Source organism: Equus quagga, chromosome 12 (assembly GCF_021613505.1).
Source record: "Equus quagga isolate Etosha38 chromosome 12, UCLA_HA_Equagga_1.0, whole genome shotgun sequence".
Classification (NCBI taxonomy): Eukaryota; Metazoa; Chordata; class Mammalia; order Perissodactyla; family Equidae; genus Equus; species Equus quagga.
Window position 1 is genome coordinate 42,757,133 of NC_060278.1, and position 14,712 is coordinate 42,771,844.

Here is a 14,712-nt window from a genome sequence, read left to right on the forward strand (position 1 = left end):
ATCTGAAGGATATTCTTGCTGGATAGAGTGTTCTTGGCTGAAGATTTTTATCTTTTAAAGCTTTGAATATGTCACTCCATTCTCTCCTAGCTTGTAAGGTTTCTGTAGAGAAATCCGCTGACAGTCTGATAGGGGCTCCTTTATAGGTTATTCTCTTTTTTTTTCTTACTTCCCTGAGTATTCTTTCCTTATCTTTCCTTTTTGCCAACTTTACTACTATGTACCTTGCAGTAGGTCTTTTTACACTGACAAATTTAGGAGATCTAAAACCCTCCTCTACACACATTTCTCCGTCGATCCCTAGATTTGGGAAGTTCTCTTCAATAATTTCGTTAAGCACACTTTCTGCTCCATTTTCCTTTTCCACATTCTCGGGAATTCCTATGATCCTTATGTTCTTACTCCTCATTGAATCCACTATCTCTCAGAGATTTTCCTTATTTTTTTAAATTCTTAGTTCTCTTTCTTCCTCTGTCTGGAGCCATTCAGCCTGTCTATCTTCAATTACGTTAATTTGCTCTTCTATGGTGTCTACACGGGCATTCAAGGAATCCGTATTCTGTTTTATCTGGTCCATTGTGTTTTTCATCTGTAGTAATTCTGTTTGATTCTTCTTTATGATTTCAATCTCTTTTGTGAAGTAACTCCAGAACTCGGCTTGTTTCTCTATCTTTCTCCCTACCTCATTGAGTTTTTTGATTATAGCTGCTCTGAACTCATTATCACTTAGTTTACCTAATTCCAAGTCCTCAGGACTTAATTCTGTGTTTTTATTGTGTTCCTTCTGGTCTGGGCTTTTATAAATTGCTGGATGGTAGAGGAGCGGTTTTTTCTCATGGTGGTAGAATTCGGTTGCAGTTACAGCCTGTCGGCCCTAGATGGGGGTCGAGAGCCACGTGTTATGAGCGCTCCGCCTTGGGGCAAGATGGCTGCGCCCACTGGCTTCACTGGGGGGGAGGGGCTGTTACTCACACGCACTGGTCTGGGTTCAGATCAGTTCTGTTCTCTGGTCTCCTGAGGCCCTTGGTTTATGGGGTCCCCGCGGACGGAAGCTTTCCCCCCGTCAGCGGGTTTCCACTGAATCAGCGGCAGGAGTCCTGGATGATCCCCCCGGTCGCGCGGCCCCTCCCCCGCTCCTTCCCAACCTGCGCAGCAACCATTGCAGACTCTAGGGGAGGGAGCGATGTTCTCTCCTACCGTTCCAGCGCCTCAGAGGGTGTAAGCAAGGTTATGATCTCCACCTTCTTGGTATTGTAGGTCTCTAACGTGTTGGCATTATGTTTATTATGTTAAAACTCTGTCACAGTTTTTCCAATCCTTTGTTGTATTTTGGAGGGGAGAGAATCCTGGGTCAGCTCACCCCGCCATTTTGCTCCGCCCATTCCCCCACATTTTCTTTTTTAAAAAATGCAGACAGCATCACACTTTTCTGTGGCATTGTCCAAAGTGTTATAAATGAATTAGTTTGTTGATATCAGCACCTCCATCTATACATTAATCTGACCTGCTAGTGGGTCAATATAAAATCACAGTGGTGTTTATTACTAGTGACTTATTTCTTAATGATCAATGCCCTCCCTCTTCCCCTGAGTCTTTTCTGAGCTTATATGATTAAAGAAAATAAAAAGGGGTTCAAAAATTTCTGTGAGAGCCATGGTAAATTCTTTGTTGCTAACAGAAAAACAGTAACACAGAACTAAATATTTGATTGTCTTTCTTGCCAATTAGGTAATTTGTATTTTATTGGGAAAATAGCTATTTAGTGATATATCTACCTGCTATTGAAAGAACAAAATTTAATTATGACACTTAAGAACATCAACAATCAGGGACTGTTTAAAATATACGTTCACTGAATTCAAAATATAAATAATCTGGGACCAGCCCAGTCGTGTAGTGGTTAAGTTCGTGTGCTCTGCTTCCGCAGCCTGGGGTTCATGGATTCGGATCTTGGGTGCTGACCTACATACTGCTCATCAAGCCATGCTGTGGTGGCGTCCCACATACAAAGTAGAGGAAGATTGTCACAGCTGTTAGCTCAGGGGCAATCTTCCTCATCAAAAGCAGAAACAAAAACAAATAGTCAGCAGAAAATTTATGGTGGCTTAAGGCCTTAACGATACTAACACAAATTCAAGCCATTGAAGGATAAAGTACATGACAGAAAAGCGAGGAGGCAATCAACACTGCTTTTTAAAAGATAAAAGTCAAAGCAAACTGAAGCATTGAATCCATTTTGAAAGCCATTTATTTTGAATAAATGTTGTGTTTGAAAAGACAAAAGGTTGGATCATCATTTGTAAGCAGGAAAATAAAACATCCTTTGTTGCTGCAGAATTTGAGAAGCCAATGCTATGACTTTTGGGCTGTGCAGTAATTTCCATTGCAACTGGTAATTTTTAAAATGTAGCTATCAAACAGTTTTGCTGTTATCTCCAAATGCTTAATGAGTAATGATTTATATAGAAAAAGAATAAAAACAAGAAGTGTTTATGTTACTGCACAAAAATGGGGTTCTCCTACCCGATGGACATAAAAATAGCCAATTATTATGGCATCAGCTTTAGGGAAAAGAAAACAGTGTTATTGCTAGATCAGTCTGCAGGGAGACAGGAGGCATATGCTCTCAGATCTGTCTCCCTGATCTGGGGCTTGGGGCAAAATTTATGGAATGAAGGGCAGAGTTGTCTCAAGTGTGGAGATAGATGATTGGAAGTCAGGAGAAATGAAGTACTTGATGACCTGCCCAAGCGTAGTCAAGCTTCCTCGCTCCTCATAGGATGCATGTTCACGAAATGGTGGTGTTAGCATGATCTGAGGGTGGAGTTTTCAGCCTGTTCATATCAAAAGGGCCACTTACTGAGCATTCGCGCAGGCTCAGTTGATAGGTTGGTGGTCTCAACTGGCCTGAATTGGACAACAGGTCTCAGTTCCTGAAAAACAGCTCTTAATTACTCTGTGGATAAGATGGGGTCAGTTTGGACTGGTCCTAGAGGGCCCGTGGTTACATTTATTATTTAGTTTCTGCTTTATGTAACTTTAGCAGTCTCACACACCGAAAATCCCTTAGCCTTTGAGATAGGGAGATGACTTGCCAGCCTTCATTTAATCAGAAAATAGATTCTGACTGTGTGGTATGCATAAAAACTGTCAATTTTTAAAATTATTATCATGAGTGATGATATGAAATCAATAAAGATTTTATGTATGGAAATGAGCCATTCACATTTTATTTTTTTTAAATATATAGTCTCATCTTAATTTTATTACCTAATTTAGCCACATCCTATTAATCCTTTTGGCATGTATTCGCCTTCTACTTTCATTTATCTCTTCTGTTTCTCCTCCCCCTTACTCCGTCATCACTTCATCTTTGCACACTAATTGCATACTCTCTGTGTGCATTGACACTATCCTATATGTGGGCTTGGTAAAGCTCAGCCATTCTAACTACATCATGTTCCCTAAAAAAACCTACCTTTTGGAGCACGTTTTTTGTAAGGTATGACATTAAGCTCTGTAAACCTGGCGAAATCCATTTTTTTTCCTAAAAGAAATTAAATTTCAAAAGTGCCGAGATGTTAAGCTATGAATAAAACAAGGGAATAAATAATTCAATAATGTATTAATAAATATTTCAGTGCTGAATGGAGCCCTGGTTAATGCCCGTTAATATCTTAGTAAGCAAAGTTCTTTGAATGTTTTATATGTTACAGCTTAAACTATTTAGTATTATTGACCATGGATCTATAGATAAAATATTTAACAAGAGTCAGTAACAAATATGAAAAGAACACTTTGAGGATGTTTTAATAAATGAGCTATTTAATACTGCAAGACATTCAAAGGCAAAGATGTGAATTTATCACCCCCTGAATCTGATTTCATTGTACTTATTAGAACTCTTCTCACTTAAAATAGATTGTCAAGATGAATTCTGAACACAAACATTGAGAGAATCATCGCCATTTCATTAAACTTATTGCTGTTTTTTGTGTTGCACATATGTCCCTGAAATATTGTCTTCAGATGGACTTTTTTTAGCTCAAATTTTATTTTTATTATTTCAACCTTTTGCAGTCCATTTTTAAAAGTTTGACGTTATCATGTAGGATGAACAATTTATTAGCACTGTCAATTGTGAAACTGTCCCTTTGGTTACTGCACCTTAGTGATATTGTGTAGGTGTTCACATTTGACGAGTAAATTAATAATCTCACTAACCTTTACGTGCACGGCAGAATATTTCAGAAAATGTTTTCCTGCAGGGTGCTTTTGGCATTTTGGGCTCAATAATTCTTTGTTGTGGGGGCTGTCCTATCCTGTGCATTGTCGGTTGTGTAGCTGTGTCCTGTGTCCTGGCCTCTACACACTAGAGGCCAATAATGGCCACTGTGCCCCGTTGTGACGACCAAAAAAAAATCTCCAAACATTGCCAAATGTCCCCTGGGCGACAAACTCACCCTCTGCCAAGAACCACTGGCTTTACAGTAACATGTTTTCTAGAAGGAACTTATTTATACTTAGGAGTCATAACATAGGAAAGTGTCAAAAATTCTTTATCTTAAACAATAGAAAGTGTTTGGCAGTCTATGACGATAACTCATAAAATCAACTTTATTGAAATGTAACATGTACATTAAATTGCATAGATTTTAAGTGTACAGTTTGATGAGTTTTAAAAAATGTATATGCCCATGTAGCCTTGACCCCCGTCAGGATATAGAACATTTCCATCGCCGGAGAAAGCTCCTTCCCGCTGCTTCGTTGTCAGTCCCTGACCTGCAGTCACCCAGCTTTCGCCCCCGAAAAGCACTGACTTCTATCATCACTGAGTAGTTTTGGCTGTTCTAGAACTTCATATAAATGGAATAAGAAAGTATGTCCTCTTTTGTGTCTTACTTCTTTCACTCAAATTAATCTTTATAAGATTTATCCATATTGTTGTATAATCAGAAATTTGTTTATTTTTATCAGTAGTATCCATTGGTTTGATTATACCACAGTTTGTTTATTCATATCCCTATTGATGGACGTTGGGTTGTTTCCAGTTTGGGGCTGTTACAAACAGAACTCTTTTGAAATTTCATGCACAAGCCTTTTTACAGACATGAATCTTTCTATCTGTTGGGTAAATACCTGGATCTGGCATTGCTATATCAGAAGACAGTTGTTTTATTACCTTTAGAGATAAGTGGTTGTACCATTTTACACTCTTACCAACAATGCATGAGTTCTAGTTGTTCCACTTTCTCACCATCACTGGATACTGTCAATCATTTTAATTTTAGCTATTTTCATGGTTCTCTGGTGGTTTCTCATTGTAATGTTAATTTGCCTTTTCCTAATAACTAATGATGTTGAGCATATTTTCATGTGCTAATTGGCCATTCATGTTTCTTCTTTTGTGAAGTGTCTGCTTAAGGCTTTTTGCCCATTTTCTAATTGGGTTATTTTCTTATTGATTTGTAAGAGTTCTTTGTATATTCTAGATACAAGTGCCTTGTCATATGTGTTAGTATGTGTATATATGTGTGTGTACACATACACACAAACATATATATATAGTGAATATTTCATGTTGGTCTTATAGATAGATTTATTCTGACAGAACTACTATGAAGAATGTATTTAGAGGACGTTACTATTTGAAGTAAATCTTTCGGGGATTATTTTTATAAAGCAACCACCTAACCACAAGTTTATTCTGTTTTCATATAATTGGTTTGCCTCTAGGAATGTTGTGTAATTCTAAATTATAGTAGTTATACATAAAACCACTCATTCCCCAGCACAACTGCCAACAACTCTGTAATTGTAAATAATCAAAAATTTTAAAAGCAGCATTTACTTTATCAAATGTTCTGAAGCTTTTCTCCTGAAAAAGTGTGTATGTGTATGGCTCAATGTAAAGTAACTCACAAACTGATATTAGGGCAGTGCAGAAGACTGATGTTGGTAAATGCAGTGTAATACTTTGTAACATTTTTCACGCAACATATACAATTTGAATATGTACAATTCCTTTGGCTAGAGGAAGCACTCTTAACAAAAGGTAATTAAGTAATTATGTACTGCATTAGAATTGTAAAAATTTAGAAATTTAGAGCTGGAAAGAAATCTAGAGACTATTTAGTCCAATATTCTCCTTTGACAGTTGAATAAATAAAGACAGAATGGGACTATTTTAGGACGACAACTACACGGAGGGATTGTTACACAAAGCGTGCTGGGTTAATATATAACATATATACACTATATATATAGATTATACTAATCTATACTATATATAATATGTACTACATATGTTATATATTACATTTAATATACTATAGTATACAGTATATAATATATTGTATAGATAATACACTAAACTATATGCTATATATTACATATAATATTATACTATATATTATATATAACATATATAACTATATATAATATAGTGATGAGATGATGATGATGAACATTCTTCCTATTTTTTTAGTATCTCCTACCCCAGAGAATCCTGTATTTTAAGATACCATACCCTTTGTTAAAGGAGGTACTATAGTGTATAAATGATAGGGTTATCTGGATTGGGTTCCAGATTAGACCACCTGCAAATGAAGTATTTTCTAATTAGTCTAAAATTTTCAGAAACTTGTACTGCACTTATCCAAAGAAACAAGAGAGTAAATGGTAGCTAGCTTTCTTGGAGGGGCCTCAAAAAATGTGAAGTTTAGGGTTAATATAGACAGTCCTCAGCTTTGCATGATTCTACCCCCCGCCACCTCGCCGCCCCTGCCCCTCCCCCTGTTTCACATTTCTGGCATTCAGTCAGTTTCCCACATATCACCACTTTGTGTGTTGAAAGGAAGCCTGAAGATAGAAATGGATTTATGTCATTCTTCCTTCCTCATTTAATTATGTCATTGCCTTGTTTCTCAGTACTCATTGGGACCCTCAGTACCCGTTGAGTGAAGTTCAAACTCCTTAAATGAAAGAATGTATGAAAAGCTCTTAGCAGTGTGCCTGGCACACAGTAGGACACAATAAATATTAGTTCCCAACCCTCACATGGCATAAAGGGTCCTTCCAAGTTGAGTTCTTCTTTACAGGACTCTCTCCTCCTCCCTTCTCTTTCCCCACTTCTCAATGCCTTCTCCAAAATGTGTATGTTGTATAACACCAGGGTCGTCTCTGTTATGTGTGCTATCAGACTGCTCTATCTTTGTCCATGTTGTTACCTCGGTCTGGAATTCACAGCCACACCCTCCTGTCAGCTTGCTAAATTCCCACTGCTCCTTTAGAGCCCAAATCAGTGTCAACTCTGAAGCCTCTTCTGATTCTGCCTTTCCCCCACCTCTGCTCTCAGACAGAATGAATTGTGACCTAACGTTGCTTTGGACATAGTTCTGTCATGGTACTGACCACATTAGGGCAGTAATTTGTTTATGTATTTGCTTCTACTGATAAATGATGAACTCTTGAAAACAGAGACTGTGTCTTTTATATCCAACTTGTAGTTCAGAGTCTAAAATGTGATGAGGGTTTGGTAAATGTTTGCTAGTTTGAACCAAATTGAGTTGATATGTGGGCCACATTTATTTAGGACCACAGCCCCGGAATCATTGGTCAGTTGTCCCAAGTAAGATAGCAAGGAGAGATGGTGTGAAGTGATACTGAGAAAAGCGGGGAGCGGGTGGGAGTAGACAAAAGTAAAAAAAAAAAACAGGTGTCAGACTCAGAGATCATTTTCCTCTAGATGGTTAATTTCTTTGAAGGACATTTAAAAAGGGGAACTGTACCAACATATGGAGCAACCCCACCACCTTTGGGGGAAAAATGCATTGCCCCCAAAGGCTCTGTTCTGAAGATAATGCTTGTGTTTGTATGAAAGTTATTTTATTTTTCAGAAAATTATTATTTCACAGTCTTATCCTGTTAAAATATTTTGCCATCCTTAAAACTGGCTGACAGAAAAAACACCCACAATTCTGGTGATGGCTATAATTCACTATAAAAAGCAAAATATGGGACTTGTGACTGAGATGGAAAGATCTGTGATTTTGTGAATTTAGGATCTAATCATTATTTTAACAATTAAAAAATTATTTAACATATCAAACTTACAGAACATATAGAAACTAATATAACAGAAACCATTGTTTCATGCATCTTTCTTCTTCCATTTGAGTTAAATTTTCTGATAGTATTTTTCATCATGGATGCATAAATTGTAACTCTCTCAGTGTGTGTTTGTCAGTGTCTTAATTTCATCCTCTTCTTGAAGGATATTTTAAATTTTTTAATCTTTTAGCTTCAGAGTTATTTTACCTTATTCCTTAAAAGCTATCATTGTCTTTAGGCTCCTATGATTGCTGTTGAGTAGTTTCTTGTCAACAATTTTTCTTCTTTTGAAGGGATTTTTATCATTTCTGTGTGGTTGCTTTAAGATTTCCCTTTGGGTTTTGGTGTTCTAAAAATATTTTTGTGATGTTTTTATGTGTAGATTCATTTACATTATATAATTCAATATTAACTGGACTTCTCGAATCTAGGGATTCATGTCTTTTTATCAACTTCAGAAAATAAGTAGCCATTAATTCCTTGACTCTTGCTTTTCCAAATCACCTCTATTTCCTTTTGGAACTTCTATTTAACATATGTTGGGTTTTCACATTCCATTCTCCTGTCTTTTTGTTTTTTTCCTCTTCTTTTAGCTTGAGCTGCATTTTGGGCAATTTCCTAAGATTAATTTTTCAGTTCACTAATGCTCTCTTTAGCTATCTAACCTACTATTTAATCTATTTATTGTAATTTTGCATTTTGATTACTGCGGGTGTTTTTAATGCTTTTTTTTTTTTTGAGGAAGATTAACTCTGAGCTAACATCTGCCACCAATCTTCCTCTTTTTTGCTGAGGAAGACTGGCTCTGAGCTAACATCCGTGCCCACCTTCCTCTACTTTATATGTGGGACGCCTGCTGCAGCATGGCTTGATAAGCAGTGTATAGGTCCTTACCCGGGATCTGAACTGGTGAACCCTGGGCTGCTGAAGTGGAACATGCGAACTTAACTGCTGCACCAGTGGGCCAGCCCCTGATTACTGTGTTTTTCAGTTCTAGAAATTCATTTTAGTTCTTTAAAAAAACTTCCTTTTTTTCAATGTCTAATTGTATTTTATTATGTTTTAATTTCTTATTTTATATCTTTAATAAATGGAAACATAGTTATTTTTTGGTTTCTATTAGATTATCCTAACATCAAATGTCTGGGGGGTCTAATTCTGACTCTCATTCAAGTGGATTGTCTCCTCATTTGCTCTGTAATTTTGGACTGTTATCTCATCTTTAACAGAGCCTTATGTGTGGGAATCCTGTGCAGCCTGCGTTGAAGGCATGCTCCTCTGGAGTAGGTTTTGGTTTGCTCTGGTCCGATGTCATAGGGGTATTAGTTACTTGGAGCCATTTATTGTGTTAACTCTTTGGCTTGGGGATGGTGTTAAATTGTCAGGGAGGATTTTTCCCATGTAGAGCCAGGAACACTCAGACAAGCTCCCTTGCTAACCCCCTATGCTAGAAGGTGGACTGTTCTGTAAGCTACTCCTTCACTAGGGAGAAGCCCTTTTAGAATCCTTTTAGAATCCTAGTTTTATGAGGGACATTCTCAGCAACAAACCCTGTTGTGAACAAGCCCAGGCATAATCGTCATTTCCCAGATGGGCACTAAAGCTTCTCTGGTGACCGAGCCTACTCCAGCATCACCTGTGTGTTAGCTTGCAAGCTTACTTGTCTGTATTTTAGTTTTTCTTTAATTTCTAGCACCTGAAATTTTCCTTTTGTTTTTATGCCCTCAGCTATGATTTAAATGAGTATTTATTATATTTTACCCAGCAATTTGAGGTGCTTATAGCTGAAAGATTGTCAGATATTTTTAGTCCTCCTTATAGCTAGAATCAGAACTCTCTCAAATTTGTTCTTTTGAAGACCTTTAAATTTGGTTTTTAGTCAGAACAAAGCTTTGAGGCATTTTTTTCCATTGTGAAGGAAAAATATAATGAAGGAGCAAAGTATGAAAACCTGAATGAAAATGAAATCAATACATGTATTTAAAAGGCGTAGAATCCTTGGCCTTCTTTTTATGTTAACCGATTTGCCATTCTAAGTGCTAAGGGAGGTATCGTAACGCAGTTGAAGAAAATGGATTTTTGCCTTCTGGGTTTGAGTCTTTGCCCTTCCTCTTATTCTCTGTTTAACCCTGGATATATAATTTATCCTGTGAGAGCCTTAGTTTTCACCTTTAAAATAGGAATAATGATACTTGTTTAATTCCCTGTAGGGTTATTATGAGGTTCAAATGAAATAATGCACAGTAGGTGACAGCTTTCTGCAGACTGTAGATCATGATGCAAATTATAGTTACTACTATGTGCTTTCTGGTAGTAATAGGACCAGTGAATTGCACTTGCTTCTTATTCCCTGTATTGAACATTCTGAGAATTGAGGGGCTGACCCACTCACTTGCTTGTATTTTAATGCCAGAACATTTTTTTTTTTTCACTGAAAGAGAAAGGCTGGATTTAACCCTTCATGGAATACTAACTATAATTAATTATGTTGAAAGTCTTACTCCCTATAGATATCTATCTTATTCCCTAATATATTCCCTAATAGATATAGATATCTATTGAGGAATAAGATAGAATAGATATAGATATAGATATCTACAGGGAATAAGATAGAATTCCTAAAGTTATAGGAAATAGGGATAGATATATATAGGAATAGATAAATTTCTAAACTTAAAGGGAATAAAGCTCCTTCCTTTTGCCATCCAAGAGCAAGGGCTTCTATAATTTGGGTTGTATGTCACAGTTTTTATGATTTGTCTCTTCTTACTAACTGTTCTTACATTGTGGGCGAGATACATGCCCAGGTAGTTGAGAATCTTGGCCACTGCTGCATACATAAGGAAAAGAGTAGTAAAAAAAAAAGCTTTTTAATTGTGGTAAAATAGACATACATAAAATATACCGCCTTAACCATTTTTAAATGTAGTGTACGGTAGTGTTAGTACATTCATATTGTTGTGTAAACAATCTCCAGAACACTTCATCTTGCAAAGCTGAAATTCTGTACCCATTAAACAACTCCCCATTTCCCCTCTCCTCAGCCCCTGGCAATCACCATTTTACTTTTTGTCTCTATGAAATTGACTACTTGTTACCTCATATTAGTGGAATTAAACAGTGTTTGTCTTTTTGTGACTGGCTTATTTCACTTAGCATAATGTCCTCAAGGTTCATCCATGTTGTAGCATGTGTCAGGATTTCCTTCCTTTTTACAGCTGAATAATATTTAATTGTATATATACCCCATTGTCTTTATCCGTTCATCTGTCAGTGGACAGTCGGATTGTTTCCACCTTTTGGCTATTGTGAATAGTGTTATGAACATGGTTGTACAAATATCTCTTGAAGGTCTTGCTTTCATTTCTTTTGGCTATATACCCAGAAGTGGAATTGCTAGATCATCTGCTAATTCGGTTTTTAATTTTTTGAGGGAACTCAGTACTGCTTCTCTTAGCAGTTGCACCATTTTACTTTCCCACCAACGGTATACAGGGTTCCAATTTATCCACATCCTCACCAACATTTATTATTTTCTGTTTTTTTGATAGTAGCCATCCTAATGGTGTGAGTTTTGGTTTGCATTTCCCTAATAATTAATGATGTTGAGTATCTTTTTCATGTGCTCGTCAGACATTTGTATATCTTTGGCAAACTGTTTTTTCAAATCCTTTGCCAATTTTTAAATTGGGTTGTCTTTTGTTGTTGAGTTACAATAGTTCTTTATATATTCTGGATATTATCCCCTTGTCAGATATGTGATTTGCAAATATTTTCTCCCATTCTGTTGGTTACCTCTTTACACTGTTGACTGTATCATCTGATGCACAGAAAGTTTTAATTTTGATGTAGTTCAGTTTATCAACTTTTTCCTGCTGTTGCCTGTGCTTTTGATGTCACATCCCAGAAGTCATTGCCAAAAGCAGCAGTATTTTTGTGTAGCTTCTCAGCGAAATCTTGGATGAGAAAGAGCAAAATGAGTACTGTCTAGAATTATAATTGTTTAAGGACATATCCAGGATTCAAATCAGCTTGGTAGTAAAAAGGAAGAGGAGTTGATTGTTCTTTTAGGCCATTCGGCACCACCACGTTCCTATGTTTGGGCATTTTCACACTTTATGAATATTGTGGAATGTGGATCCTGTTTCCCACTCTGGGTTCTGATTAGGTTGGACACTCAATTTCCCTGGCTGCTTCTCACTGTGAGTTGTGGGCACGTGACCTTGGTCCTACCAATCAGACACACGTGTTCCAGAGTTCCTTGCAGCATCAATGGTTGCAGAAAACCTGAGTTCCTGGGGGTTAACAAGGACAGCAGAGGATGTGGTAGCATTTCATGTTTAGTGCCTGCTATATGTGGCAGGGGCTGCTGGTTGTCTGTTATTCCTTTTATCCATAGTAACAAAACCTCTTTTTTTTTTAACTGGGCACATACCACTCAGAATAAAGACTATATTACCCAATCTCCCTTGAGGCTAGGTTTGGCTAGTTCTTGCTGGTGAGCTGTCAGGGGAAGTGTTCCCTGGCCTCTTCTAGGATCCCTTCTTAAAGGACAGATGGGGCTTCATCCCTTCCTCCTTCCTGTTGGCTGGAATGGGGATGAGGATGGCTGAAACTGGAGCAGCTACCACAAATGCTGAGTAACCATGGTAATGGAGGCCCTGCATGGGGGAGCAACAAAAGAGATGGGGCCTGCATCTCTATGGGCTCCAAGGAACAGAGTTTACCTATCAGCCCTGGGCCTGCAGACTGTCAATGAGAAAGAGAGGTACCCATCTGTCTTATTTAAGATCCTGTAATTTTGGGTCTCTGTTGTTCTGCTGAAGTCAATCTTAACCAATGCGCTCTGGCAGTGTTCAGGCTGCAACGTGGAGGGCTGCAGGCTGCAGGGACCAGTTCTAAGGCATGATTTCAGACTTCCTTCTGATTCATTACCTTGAACTGGTTCTTCAACCCTACTTGGGATTCTTGACATACTTATCATTTTAATGAATTCCCATTTTCCTTAAAGCAGTTGGATTGTTTACAAGGAATAAACCTTATTGATATGATGATTTCTTAAAAAAAATTTTTTTTTTTCCAGAAACTGAAGGGTTTTTTTCCAACACAAATTTCAGCCTAAAAGGTCAAGGTCAACCACATTTTAAGAAAACCCAATGTGAAAGTCCACACACAGAAACAGAAAACCTTAATTTGTGTGTGTGAGGAAGATCAGCCTGAGCTACCATCTGCCACCAATCCTCCCCTTTTTACTGAGGAAGACTGGCCTTGAGCTAACATCCATGCCCATCTTCCTCCGTTTTATAGGTGGGACGCCTGCCATAGCATGGCTTGATAAGCAGTGTATAGGTCCACACCTGGGATCCGAACTGGTGAACCCTGGGCTGCCGAAGAGGAACACAGGAACTTAACCACTGTGCTACCAGGCCGGCCCCAGAAAACCTTAATTTTGAAAGAGGAGTCATCACCAGCCTTCCTTTCAATGATGTGACCTCTAGTGTATTTAAAATGATTTAATTTCAAACATATTCTCCGAGTCTTTGATAAATGTTCTGACTCTATGAAATAAAGTCTAAATGTGAAGAAAAGAGTGATTTTAATGCCTGTTGTATCTCGGCACCTTGCTAAGTGGTCCTCAGACCAGCTAACCCTTAGCTGGGGCTGGATTTCTCCATCTTTAGAATAATGGAAGAAGATACTTATCATAGAGTCTTAGCTACTGGTCACAGATAGGAAGCCTGGGGTGTTGAGGAGTACGGATGGCCAACAAAACAAGTGGAGGTGATCGTGCCTCAAATTAAAGATCTGAGTCTTAAAATACAGTTAGCATCTCAGTTCAGGCCTTCATGAATATGATGCCCTTCTCATCACCTACTTATTGAACACACCAGCAGACTGAGCTGTTTGTTCACGTGTTCATTCAACCATGCCTTCCTTAAACGCTGATTAAGAGCCTACTCTGTGCCAGGCACTGACTTGGCACCAGCTTCCTCCCTGCATCTTGTCCCCATATCCATGAATATTACACATTCTAGATGAACTCAACACATTAGGCCGACGAGTCAGAGGGAAGCAACTTCATTCATTCATTCATCGTCTGCTGAGTGCAGTGTGTGCCGTGCTGGGGGTGAGGCACTTGGTAAGCAGCGTATAGCCCAGAACATGGGCTGCCTCACTTCCTCAGTGTTGCAGGAGGCACACCACCAAAATGCACGTCTAGAAAAGTCTCAGTCCCTAAGGTATGATGCTTATTGAGACAAATTTTGCTTTTTCTATCCTCCACATTTCTATTAACATCATAATTACCCTCAATTTGCAACCACAGACCTCTGGGAATCCAGCTATTATGGGCTCCAAACCATCTCCTCTGGCCTGTCATCCATGGATTGCTGTCTGTGAGGACAACAGATTTCAGTATTTTCAAATGTATTTTAGTCCTCTTTGCATCCCCAGAGTGTAGCACGTGGCAACCATTTAAATAATGTTTTAAAAAAATTTTTAATTATTTCTCACAAAATATTTCATACTGTTTGCTGTTTACTACCCACCCCACACAACTGACTCGGTACCTGCTCGTACTCTCAGAACTCAGCATGAACA